A 12,453-nucleotide genomic window follows, 5' to 3' on the forward strand; every position below is an offset into this window, starting at 1 on the left:
GTGCAGCCATGGAGCCTTCACTGCACAAGAATTGATACCAGATGACTCAGACATACAAATCTGATACAGATCACACTGTGGGCATGTGACTGCTTCCACCAAATTAGCTACAGCACATGATGTGAGCCTGTGCCAGCTTCACTCAGGCTGCTGAAAGACAGACAATAAGGATGAAGACCCTTAAAGACAGTGTGGAGCAGTCAACCAGCACCTATTCAATCCAGGATTGGATGCTCTCCCCAGACTTTTTCTCCAAAATGGTGAACAAGCTCAAACCTGTGGTGGTGGGATATACTGGGACAGTGCTTTGCATCACAGGGCCATGACATTTTCCACTCAGTAGCTGTAAAACAAAGCCAGATGAGCTGTGTCTCTGGCAGCAGCCAGAGCTGCACCAGGCAGGGGCAGAGGGGTGAGTGGCACCCCCACTGCACAGGGGGTGCTGGAGCAGCTGGGAGCAGAAGCAAAGGGGAGTCACTTCTACCTGAGACCCAAGGCTGCAGATGGTGTTTAAAAGCTTGACTTTCTCTTGGCCCTGCTGTAGAATATAGGTCTAAAATTCAGACTGTACTGCCTGCAGCATCCCAGGAGGTCAGATTTGCAAAACTCTGAAGAAACCCAAAACAATATGCACTAGAAAAAAAAAAAAACCCAAACTAGCACCCAAATGCCAAACTCAAACCTTCTGGCTAGTTCATTCAAGGCTATTTTTCATTTTACTTATCACTGCCACCAACATTTTGCTTAGTCTTGAAGAAAACGTTGTCATTCCACTGTCAGATGTTTTTACATGTACATCCATCATGGCCTGGTATATCCTGACCTTAGTTAAAACTGATGTTTTCTAAATTGTACTTTTATGTTGAGCAAGCCCTTAGGCTACACTGTTAAAAGTTTACATTGAAAAATCATTTATAATTGGTTTGTTTGAGTTTGCCTGCTTTCCCTGCTGCAAAGTCACCAGAAAGGGCAGTATTAATTAGCAATGGCTTACACAGAGTCTAGACAATAAAAAGGAAATGATTTTACCTTTTCTAAAAGCTTTAAGCATCTTACCAGTTTTAACAAATGAATCTTATGGAAATTAATTTACGGAAAAATATTGGTGCATAATTTACAGCAAAGCTGTTCCATTTGAATATTTTATTTTTTCTTGAAATATTTTCAGGATATACACACATTGCTCAAATAAAAATACAATTACTGTGAAACTGAGACAGCCAACAAAAATTTTAATTTATTCCATTTGTTATGCAAAAGCTTGGTTGAGAATTAAACAATAAATTTTAGTTTATTGCATAATGTCCTAAGTTTCACTATAAAAGACTTGTTTTCATTTTGAGTAGATAATGATGACAATTGCACAGAATTTTTAAATAGTGCTCACAATGGAAAACTTACCAGAGTTCCAACAAACCCTTCACTGCACATATTGTTTCAGCAAAATTAAGGAGGCAGTTCGTCTGGGTTAGACACTGAGGGATTGAGCTTTTAGTTCCAAACATCCTTTCCAAGTGTCTGACATAACTTTGCAAAGCCTTATTAAACATGAATTAATGAATCATTGGAGCTGATTTTATTTATTCACAATGTCACTGTGAAGAGACAGAGGAGTTTTGGATCATGGCACTCTGCAGCACTTGATGTTATTTTAGTTCATAATTGGTGGTGACAAAGCCACAAAACAGAGCATTTGGCTAATGCCAAGAAAATATAATAGCAGGCACAGGATTTATCTTACATCTACCTTCATTTGGAAGCAGATTATTCTGTCATCCTTGAGGGGGCTGACAACAGATCCCAATTTCTGCACAGGTTGAGACCACAGCTCTGTGCCTGCCCAGCCCACATGTGTTGCAGTTTATCCTGCTGTCACCTGATCCCCTGGAGGTCAGCGTGGCAGAGGCACTGAGGAAGGACTGACAATGCAGAAAGGACTGCGAGTTAAAGGCATTCTTAGGGGCTGATTCTGATCTCAGAGCAGCCAAAGATCAGCGTGTATTTAAACAGATAGGGTTACTTTAAATAAATGTACAGTAGCAAAAATTCCAGGAAACCCTAAGGCAAACTGGAAAAAATAATCTGCTCTGTTTCCTTGTAGTTCTTTCCTATTTTGTATCGGAAAAAAACAGAGAAGTGTTGTTTTTTGGGTTTTTTTCCTAACACAAAGAACAGCTGAAATAAGGAAAGGAGGGAGGACTAACATGCTTCTACCTCAGGGCTTTGCTCAGCCCAAAGACAACCTCTAACTCAAGAGACATTCCCTTCTTTCATCTCTCCCATTTTTCACTGACAAAGGCAACAAACTGTAGGCAAACAGAAGAAATCCTTGAGCTGCTCCTTGATCCCTTCCCTATTTTTACTTCCCATCTTGTATTCTCTTACAGACCCATCCTTTCCCAACAGCTCTAGGCACATACTTTTTGAAATAAATGAAGCTGATTGAGATCTTGCTGACCCAGGTTAAACACAGATTCATGTTGTGAAAGCCAGAGGAGCTGTATCAATATCAAACCAGTGTGAGCAAAAGTAGAATCAGACCCAGTGGTACAAAGGTATGGAAACATATATGTCCCAGTTGCCTTTTATTCACATCAGTTTAATGTTAATGAGGTGCCACTGGCTTCAGAGGAATGGTTCCTGACAGAGCAGAGTGAGTGGAGGTGCCAACAGCGCATGTGTTGTTTGGCACTGCTCTCCCGTGCAGTGCAGGAACAAAGTGCCAGGAATGCCTTTCCCTGCCTTTCCCTGCCTGAGCCCTCTCACCTGCTCCCAGCTGAGGCCATTCTTGCCCACCTGCTCTGGCAAGAAGCTCCCCCACGTTTGGTGTCAAGCACAGCCATAGGGTTCTCCCCATCCCTTGGCGCCCCGTTCAGGTACGCGGCCAAGGAACGGTGCCTGGCTCTGTGTCACAGCCCCTCTTTCCATGCACACAGCATATTTGCCCACAAGTCAGCCTCAAGGGCTTGTTTGTACCTAGTCTTGCTGCCAGGTTAAAGAGCAGTTACCACAGGCAGAGGAAAAGAAATATTTTACAGGTTTGTAATTCATTAAAGCACTGGACCTGTTCCAATATGAGTCTCCTGTTGGGTAGGAGAGAAGACATGTTCAGACTCCGGTCTACAATGACACACTTGTAATATTTGTGAACATTTCTAGTGACTGAAACTATTTTCTGGGTGTTCTGCCTGTGCCAAGAGACTCAAGCACAGAAATTCAAGGTAATGCCCTTTTGCTTGCATGATTCAGGCTTGTGTCATTTCAAGTTTTAATGGTAGATTTAAGAGGGTCACTTCAACCATGCACTATAAGACAAACACTCCTGCAGCAAAAAAATTCCAGCATAGCACAAACAACAAAATCACCTTAAATCTCCCAGGTGTGGCTCTTTAGTGGCTTATACTTAAGTGATTTCTGTGCATGTGAAAGAAAACACTTCAAAGATCCTTTTACTGGTATTATAGTCACAGATTTACCTGGTTGGAGAAAAGAGTCCTTGTCTTTTCTCTTTTAGAAAACCTGTAAAATAGAATTTACAGGACTTCAGAATCTTTGGCCATGCTCCAGAAATCAGTACATATCTTCCTATTAATCATAAATGAAAAATTTAAGTAGAAGTCAATAAAATTGTGTCCTCTGACAAAATTGATGATCTTTTCATTGGTTTTGACATCACTGACTTTGGACATCAACCTCAGTCACCTGTTACTTTCCATAAAAGCTCTAACCAAGATCTTTCACAATAAAAGTTAAAACTTATTTGTTTTTAAAATTCACAGAAAGTTTTAAATTCCTCCTCTACTTTCAAGAGGAGGCAATACATGTATGACACCAGAAAAAAAATAAGGGGAAAAAAAATGTGCAAATGTTCACAAATTGCATGCAGATTCAAAAATATTGCATGTTCTGATTTTCCTTGTCATTCTTTACATACTACTATCAGAATATCCCTCCAGTTCATGCAGTGTAAATTTGTATACACTTACTGAGTGATTTACACAAGTTAACACCAATAATTATACTCAGCAGTGAACATATGTTTCAAAATAACAACCAAATTATTATACTAAAATATAGAAAGTTTGAAACTAAAGTAAGGGGAAAGAAGAACCATAAAACAAAAAAATAGATTCTCTTGCCCAGGCTGTAGCTAAATGCCCGGAGAGTAGAAATAAATCTCTCAGGAATGTATCAAACCAAGCAACAGAAATGCAGCCTCAATGCACAGAGAGTCAGCAGCAGTGCTGCCAGCCTCCAATAGTCACAAGTCAGAAATGATGCCTTAGAAAACCAGATGTTAAAGCTCAATGAATTCAAAAGTTAATTGCATTTGTTTGTGAAGTTTGCATTTGAAATTCACACTCAGAAGCTTTTTTCTACCCCTCCAAAGCCTGAAAACATTTATTAATAGCTAAGCTTCTCATATGACTCTAGGAGCTGGGGAGTTTATAGAAAACATTAAACAAGAAAGCTTGGATGGGAAAGCTCGACAATTGTGAGAGATAAAAATTAAACAGGACACAAAAGCCATGGCTGGAAAGACCCTGTGGACCTGGCCAGAAGTGATCCAGCAGGATCAGGTGCTAGTGTGGGGCCAGCCATGCCAAATCACTCAGTCATGGACAGCTGGTGCTCTTCAGTCCTGGCCTTGGGGTTCAGAAAATTTGTGAATGTAGGGAAAAAAAGAGAAACTCAAAAGTCATACACTGTTTCTGAAGAAGATGGTCCTGCAGTCAGTACTTGACTTCAAGGGGCAGTAAGGGAGCAGAGGTCACTCTAAGATGGGACCTGAGAGCATTAGCACTGTCTGAGACCAGCACAGCCAGTATGCCCTGTTGAGATCTGCTTCTTATTCCCAGGGACCATCCAGGCAGGGCATAGGGTCCCTCAGGAGACTGTGGAGTCCCCATCTCTGGAGGTTTGCATGGCACCACTGGATCAAGCTCTGACTTGCTCCAAAAGAAGCAGTTCTGGCAAGATCGCATCCATTGTGAATTACACTCTGATTCTGTATTGTAACAATAATTGCCCAGACTTAGAACAAAACATTATCCTCTACCAGGTTTCACATGACAAAGTATAAATAAATAGATCCAAACACAGGCAAATATAGACAGAAAATTGGAGCTTCTATATTAAAACCCTTTTGACACTCAAGGGACTCCTTTTTAGGCAGCATTTGCATGACAAAATGATTGTCCCTCTCTCCCACCCAGGTGCCTCTCTCTCTACAACACCTGATAGCCTCAGGCTGGTGCCCTGCTCATGGTTTCTGTGCCCCAGCTCAGCTCAGTCTCATGTCAGGATGCCCACCCAGTGATGAAATCTGCCATCACCCGGCACCATGGCAAAAGCCCAAGCTGGAGCAAGGCAGGGTGTCACTCCCATGATGGGTAGGAAGCTCTGCATGCTCCCCTCAGAATGAACTAGGAAGGACCTGCAGTTTTGAGCAAAGCCTGTATCAGGGACTCTTTGCCCTAAATCTCCAGCCTCCACTATGGGCAATGCACACAGTATCAGTGTTTCTCACACTATGGTCAGATGGAAGCTCCCAACAGCCTCCTGTTTCAGTGCCCTGGTGTGAAAGAGCTGAGAGTCTAACAACAGTCAGTCTGTCCCACAGCCAGATCCATAGGGCACACCAGCAGGTCACGCAGCAGCTCCCAGCACCAGATAATAAATAAATACATATATATAACTATAAAGAAAAAAACAAATTTTAATTTCTACTTTAGGAGCCAAGGGAAATGTCTCCTACTGGCCTGTAGAGTTATGTAACAATTGACTTCCTTTCAAGTTGCAAATTACAAGATGGCACAACCACAACTATAAATATGCTCCTATCGTACTGAAATAAGCTTTGCTTTCAATTAAGCAGTTGTTAAAAGTATGTCTCTTTTTAAAGAACTGGCTTATGATAGAAAATATTTCTTCCTTGGCATTTTTAGTACATAGGAGCTTAAATTTAGGTTACAAAACAACCAGCCTGACCTTTTCCCAGAGCTTTAAATCCTGGACAATTTCCATGGCACTCAGAGGTTGCTCAGTGCTTTTGAAAACTGGACCGTTTCTTTCAATTTTAGGTGTAACTTCCAGGTACCAGTCCTGACAATCCCAAACTAATGTGTTTCAGAAAACAGTAGTTTTCCTGAAATATAGACAATTATAGACAAACCTTTGTGGAGTCACACATAGGCAGAAGTTTGAAGTGCTTTGTCTCAGTAGTACTTCAGCAAACTTTATAGGCAAGAAGCACAAGCTATCAGAAAGAGTTTTAAAAAACACAGATCATCTGCTTTTCCACCTCTCCAAATGGAATTCTGAAATGTCATCAGTTTAAGGTTTCAGATGAGAAGATATTTTTATCCATTTGAGAAAAAAAATCCATTTCCCATGCATTAGATTCATGCGAAACTCTAATGTTAGAGGCTGTGTCTGTCCTGCTCACTGATATAAATTGTACCCTGACAATCCCAGTGATGGGATTGGAAGTGGGCTGAGAACCACAGCATCTCATAAGGCAGCTCCTCAGTGCTATTCCTGCAGATAAGATATAATTTGTGCTCCCCTCAGGCACCAAAGGCAATGTACCAGTGCAATAATCTTCTGAGTATCCCAACATTTACAAATAATTGTAAAGACCTGCTAATATGGTTTAGTTCAGCAACTCTTCACAGTGCTGAGTGCTGACAGAAGTGACAACTAAGAGAGTATTAAACAGCCTTTAGGATGCCTTGAAGGAGAAGGCTTGTGAAGCAGTTTCTCCAAGGAACAAGCAGTGAGAAGCATGTTGAACACTTCATAATTGTGGCCTCTCCAGCCCCACATTTTGTTCATAGACTGAACAAAAGCCAGTGTTTAGGGTTTTGTAAAACTTCCTAACAAATGGGACAAGGAATACAATGGTGAGATTACAGCACAGTCATAAATGTGCTGTTTGTTTACTCATGTTCAAATTTCATTACTAAACTGCTCAGCAGTCAGATGCAAAGGAGGTGGCAGAGACCTTGTTGGTTTTTTTTAAGTTTCAAGGGGTTGGAGGGTCTTACAGGAGAAATTAAAGAGTTTGATTGAAGTATTAGAATTGCATTTGATAGAAGTACTTAGGATGGCAACTACTAAGGGGAAGACTGTTTACAGATCAAAGGAACAAGTGACACTGAAACCAGAACTATTAAACATCTGACAGATAACCAGAAAAAAGAAATCCAGATAAATTGACTCAGATGCCCCCTATGTTAATCACACTGAAACCAATAATGCAAAGTGATCAGGGAAAAAGAATGTTGGTGTCAGCAGAGACAATATTTCGCCCCCATCTCCCTCATGTCCATGCAGTGCCCCCTGATTCCTCCAGATTCCTTCACCATGCTGAGCTGTGCAGTGGGGAATTATTTGGCACCAGTTTCTTCAGTGAAAAGCACAGGAAGGCATTCCAGCCCTGGTGCCCAGAGCCACCATGAGGGCCTGGAAGGCCCCATCAGGCTTCAAGAGGTACTGAAGGTCAAATTCTCTGTGGAGTGGTTGCCATCTGTGGCAACACTTCCAAGACATCTCAGCAGGGAAGCAGTTGCCAGTTTTGTACTAAGAAAGCACATTTAAAACCTCCATTCATTTTACTTTTGAAGTTGGACAGGAGTTAAGGAGGTAAATAATTATTAACTTTCTGGTTTGCTACACATTTCTTATAACTGATTCTGCCTCTGTCTCAACTATCTCATCCATTAAATGGTGTTACCATCAATTTCATCCTTCTCATGTGAATCTTAAAAGTAAATCTACAAAAACTGTTAAACACTTAAACCACAATGTTTAAATATCAGAGAAGAGGTAAGCTTTTATACTGCTTAAAATAAAAGAACTCAAAAGCTATGTTTTTAAGGTTGTTTGTTTTTCCCTAATTATCAATGTGAATACATTCGCCTTTCATAAAAATGTCACTTTATATACTTACATTAAATTTGTTAGTTTTTTTTATATAATGCATATTTCTGAAAAAAAAAATTGCCTGTTGCCAACAGAAAATTAGTGTTAACTAAGAGACAGTTACCCACATTTTATTCTTCTGGAAGTGGAAAATCCAAGCACATAAATCAAAATGACCCTAAAGCAGTGACCAGCATGCCCTAAGCAGATCAACAGTGGTTTCATTGACCTCCAGACTCATAAGGGTCATATTTTCACACAGATGAACTGGTCTTGAACTGCTCTGCCATTGCATTGTGCACAAAGAGACCCCAGCCATAAAGTGTCTCTGCTTTCTGTTAGGGCAACCTGGATCACTTCCCAAAACAAAAAAATCAAAGCCACATTCCATTTTAGAAAGTGTTAGTCTGTCCTGCCTGGAGCCCTTTCTTCTAGTCTTGACGTTCATGAGTACATATTCGTGAATTTACCACTAATTTTCATATTAAAAATAAATAAACAAACAGATATAGCCCCCTCAAAACCACCAAAACAGCACAATATCAGCCCTCAGAATTTTTTATTACAGATTTTTCTTTTCTGAAGATTTTTCCAGAACACTTTTTCACACCTGTGAGACTCCAACTATTCAATTAGTGCACAAACTCTGGGCAGCTCACTTGAAAGTTGTAGGCTCTCCTTCTGATAGACAAGCACTGAAGTGTCCTTATATCACAGTGTATTTCACAAATGTTGGTGTGAAAATCCTGGCAGTTTTCCTGCTTGGCAGGAGGGAGCACTGAGGCACTGACCATAAACCAGAGGTTCAGCCCTGTGCTGAAGGACACCACAAGCCTACATGCCATTTGAGTTTTCTGGACATTTTATAATGTCCAGCCAGTGGGTGAGCCCTGATTGTCTCCCACCATCCCAGGCTCTCTCTGGCTCTTGGCACAGGATGAATTTTATTTTGTCAGAAACAGAGTGTGCCATGGCTGGCTGTGCAGAACATCAGTGGCACAGGCAGGAGCTGAACCCAAACCAGCTAACTCCCAGTTTACTGCTTCAGTCACAAACTCTGCTCCTTGCTGTCCTGTAGCATCCCTCTGCACACTTTTGGGAGTGCTCCCAGGGTAAGATGGAGAAATAGCAAGTAAGGGCAGGAACTGGCAGAAATGGGAGGCTGTGCAGGGTAGGTCCCCTGCTGTGGGTTCTCAACCTTACCCTAGGATTTTATAAAATAATTCTGGAAGCTTTGGGGTGGTTTCTGTGGCACAACTGCAAATGATAGAGGCAAAGTTTTACCTCTTTTAGAAGCTCACAGTTTTTTCCTAGTTTCAGTGCCACCATTCATATTAATGAAAAATGCACAATTTTTCGTTTTGTTTTTGTTGCCTCCTTTTCTTTGCAATGGAAGTGATTTCTCTTTGTCAAAATCAATCATCATATCAGTTTTAATCAGATAAAGCTTTTGGCTTTTACTATCTAAATTGCCCTTCCCACAGTGCCTAAGACAAGCATCAGTGCTCCATCACAAAATAAATGTGTTGATATTTGATAGCTCATTTGAACACGATGGTATTTACATCTTACTTGGTTAGATTTTCATTTAACACAAGTTATGGGCTCACATTGAAAATAAAAACAATGCTTCTCTGTTCCTCTTGCCATTCATGTCTACTTTTGTTTCAGCCTAAAATAACACATTGCTGGAGGGTATTTTCTTAACACTGCCAAGCCTGAATGCAAGCCCTGTGGAAAATGTTTGTGTTGGGCTTGCAATGGTCCAGGCTAATAACAACGTGATGATGTATAGGTGAATTCCTGCTCCTCAAGTCCTCTGTGACATACGGATTAGGTCTGCCCTTATCTTCTAAGACATCTGGATGAGTGTCTAGGCTTTAATTTCACAATGAAATCACAGGGGACTAGAGTTATGTTATGTGCTTATGAACAAAGTGGAATATCCCTGGTAAGGGCAAGAGTGGATTACCTTAGATAACTCTACTTAAACCAGGGAACATTTGAGAATGTTGAAGAAAGGAAAGAGGTTCCACCAATAAAAACAAACACAGGCTTAAATTTGTGTTCTGTGTACTAAACATTTTAAAGCTCCTGGAGGTTGAAATACGACCACATGTAAATGGACTGATAAAACTAAGACAACTCTTGAAAGACCAGATCAGGCTTCCCAGGACAACTACCAGCACTAAATCCTAATGGCATGCATAAATCATTTGAAGACACATTTATTCAGAAGATGCGACTTTAAAGTCAAAATACTCTGCTTTAATCACCAGAAATAGTATGTGCATGCTAACATTTGCAGAAAATGCTCAAGGGCAACATGAAATTAGTATCTTAAAATTCCTAAATACATGCTTTTCCTAAGATGAAGACTTTTATCTATTTATGCCCATAAAACTGTCAGGAAAAAAAGACCTGTGAGAGCATAAAAGGGTCAGCCCTGCTGACTACAGCCCAGCCATGGACAGCATTAAAAACATCAAAGTTCATATGATGTTCATGGTTGGGCTCTGAGTGTTGCAGAGCTGAATAATCAGCTCACCAGACCCAAATCCTGTGATCTGGGACTGTTGCAGCTTCCCAGCTTCACTGAGACTCTATTCCCTTTCTGCAGCCTTTGTAGACATTTCCTCCACACTCTCAGCCCTAGTCAGGCTGTAATCCCAATGGTCCAAGCCTACCTTGCTTGTCATCATGCTAATATCTGCTTGGGTCTGCAAGAGAGCCCAGCCCAGAGAAGGGCTCTTGCACTGCCTGTGCTCAGAAACAAGGGAGAGGCAGGAGGGAATCAGACTGAAAGCCTGAAGGATCCAGGCTTGTTTTCCAGTATGGCTGCAGACTGTTCCCTGTCTGCATTTAAGTTGCAAAAGTGCTGAGCACTTGCACTGTGGGAAAAAAAATGAGGACACAAATAATGGCATTGAGAGAAAAACAGACAAAATTCCATTTTGTTTAGCACATTAACTACCTGTCTTCTAATCTATTAAATTAAAAGCAATCCAGACATATTGAAAGCTTTTAGTAAACCACAGACTTTAATCTTCTCTTAATATAGTACTAGTTCATAAATATGCAACCAACGATTTCATTTTAAATAAGCAACAATATAACCTGCAAAAGTTGTAGATTTGTTGGGGTTTTTTCCACATCAAATATCAATAGAAAATACATTAGGCTTCAGTGAAAAATCATAGGAAAACTTCTATTAACTTTGGTGGGGTCAAGATTTCACCCAATAATCCCTTAATTTTCATAACTGCAACAAAATAAAATATTTTCCTCCTGATTTAATGACTCTACTCACAGTTTCTCTGCCTAGATAGGAATATATCTTTAAAATTGTCTCTACTGTTCCCATATAGACAAGTTGTTGTATTTAGGCTAATCCATCCATGAAAAGAGCTAAACGAGGCATCAAGATTTCTTTTTGCCCCTCAGTTTAACAAGAGTTTTAATCAGTAATAGATCTAGCATACGTGTGATGCTCTGCAAGCAACTTAAGAAAAGTTTTCTTTCTGAGCACCTCACCTGCTTACTGTGCTTAACAAGCAATCAAAACACAGATCCTGTTGTTATTATTCACATATTAGATACAAATGGGGCAGCTCTATGGAACTAAACCTTCTCTAAGTGTGTGTGACTGCAGCTTACAGACTGCAATATTTCAAGGGGAAAATGCTAAGTGAGACACTGGTCCTGAAAAATGAATGAACTACAAAAGACATCATTATATGTCTTTCTTATATGTTATTCACAGCTGTTTCTTAAAAATGTAAGAAGTCTAGTATCCCATCAGAGAGACTCAGGTCAACCTTGTGAGCACAGATGTCCTGCTTGGCAGGAAAGCTGGTGAGGTCCTTCAGTATGTGAGATTATATATCACTCTGATCCATTTGAAAGGCACAGGGATGGCTGAGATTTAATGTTCTCCTCATTTTGCATGGAGGCACTGGCCTGGGTAAGGCAGACAGCAGCCACTGAGGGCTGTAGTCAATCCCACTGAGGCTGTTGTCACCACCAGGTGCCTGCTGCACTCTTCCAGCAGCAGCTGCACCTCTGTGCTCTGGGGTGGGAGGGGAAGCTCTCAGCACCAACTTTACAAACAAATATATTAAGTTAAACCACTGGTAAAATGCTGGAATAGTGTTTCCAGTTGTGCCCTAAGGGCAAGCACAGGGTGGCAGCTGTGTCTCCAAATTGTTCATTCGTCACTGGGAGCTGTTGTCAAATGGAAACTGAGTCAAAGCCCTAAAACCAGCTCTGAGGTTTTACTGTGTGGATAGGAGCCAGGTCAAATTGCTAAAGCATCAGGACTAAACGTGACACCTTCTAGAACACAGTGCATTGGTGAGAAGGAGTTTCCTCATCTTTGACAAATTAACAGGTATGCCTGAGGATGGAGGCAAAGCTCCAGTTTGCCAGAGGAAAACAGGAAATCTTCCAAGACCGAGCAGACCTACCTCCCATCTCCACTGGCTGTGGGTAGGCTGAGCAAATTTTCCTTCAGTGTTGAGATGCAGG

The 12,453-nt window shown here is 41.0% G+C and overlaps 1 protein-coding gene across 1 annotated transcript in view; it reads right to left on the reverse strand.

Annotated features, from left to right (window-relative positions):
- The window catches only part of LOC306806849 (uncharacterized protein), a 125,795-nt gene that overhangs the window by 13,502 nt on the left and 99,840 nt on the right, over positions 1-12,453 (reverse strand). Inside the window, exon 4 of the mRNA XM_079315944.1 lies at positions 3,366-3,519. The gene's annotated coding sequence lies outside the window, so the exon portion shown is untranslated. The remainder of the gene's footprint in view (positions 1-3,365; positions 3,520-12,453) is intronic.

The sequence above is a fragment of the Erithacus rubecula genome, assembly GCF_903797595.1.
Source record: "Erithacus rubecula genome assembly, chromosome: 12".
NCBI classification, from domain to species: Eukaryota; Metazoa; Chordata; class Aves; order Passeriformes; family Muscicapidae; genus Erithacus; species Erithacus rubecula.